Below are 949 nucleotides of genomic sequence, written 5' to 3' on the forward strand. Positions count from 1 at the left end.
ATATTAAACAAAAGATTGTTTATACAAAGAGTCAACAAAGCCCATAGCCACACAGTTGGCTCACTGGGCACCCACTCTTACACCACACTCTCAAATCCATCAGCAGAATTTACGGCAGTCGCCAGTGATGTTGTCTCAGTAGAACTTTGGTTCCCTTTGGTCAGTGCAGCAAACTGTGTAGAAATAGTAGCCATCTGATCAGTCAAAGCAGTGAATTCATCAACCTCATGAATTCCAGCAGGCTTTCTTATTGCAGATCTTTCACTCGGCCACTGATAACTGTTAACAGTCATTTGCTCAAGCATCTCATAAGCCTTTTCAGGAAATTTAGAAAATATTGAACCTCCAGCTGCATCATCCACAGAAATACGAGTTGTCCCATTCAAACCATTGTAGAATAATTCGATCTGTTCCCAATCTGGAAAATTATGGTTTGGACACTTCCTAAGCAACTCCTTGTACCGCTCCCAGGCTTCATACAATTGCTCAAAATCTTGCTGTTTGAATGTTGTGATCTCTATTTTCAACTGAGCCGACTTAGCAGGTGGGAAATACTTAGCCAGAAATTTGGAAGCCATATCATCCCATGTAGTGATACTCCCAAGAGGTAGTGATTGCAACCAACTACGAGCATTGTCCCTAAGAGAGAACGGGAACAATCGTAGTTTGATGGTGTCCTCAGTAACACCATGAATCTTTACTGTGTCAGCAATCTCCAGAAAAGTACGCAGGTGCAAATTTGGATCTTCAGTAGCTGCACCCCTGAACTGATTTTGCTGCACCATATTAATCAAAGCTGGCTTCAACTCAAAATTATTTGCTGTGATATTCTGCCGAGCTATCCCAGAGTAATGATTATTGATCACCGGTCGAAAGTGATCTCTGATCGGCACCAAAGCATTATTGACAGCTCTTTCCCTTTCTTCAGTCATTTGTTGCAACTCTTCTC

The 949-nt window shown here is 41.9% G+C and overlaps 1 non-coding gene across 1 annotated transcript; it reads left to right on the top strand.

The window, feature by feature from the left end:
- Positions 1–423: 423 nt before the first annotated feature.
- On the top strand, positions 424–529 carry LOC140869954 (small nucleolar RNA R71). The gene has a single exon (XR_012146941.1). It is a non-coding gene; the product is annotated as a small nucleolar RNA R71 (small nucleolar RNA).
- The last annotated feature ends 420 nt before the right edge of the window (positions 530–949 follow it).

This window comes from Henckelia pumila, chromosome 4 (assembly GCF_033568475.1).
Source record: "Henckelia pumila isolate YLH828 chromosome 4, ASM3356847v2, whole genome shotgun sequence".
In the NCBI taxonomy this organism is placed as follows: Eukaryota; Viridiplantae; Streptophyta; class Magnoliopsida; order Lamiales; family Gesneriaceae; genus Henckelia; species Henckelia pumila.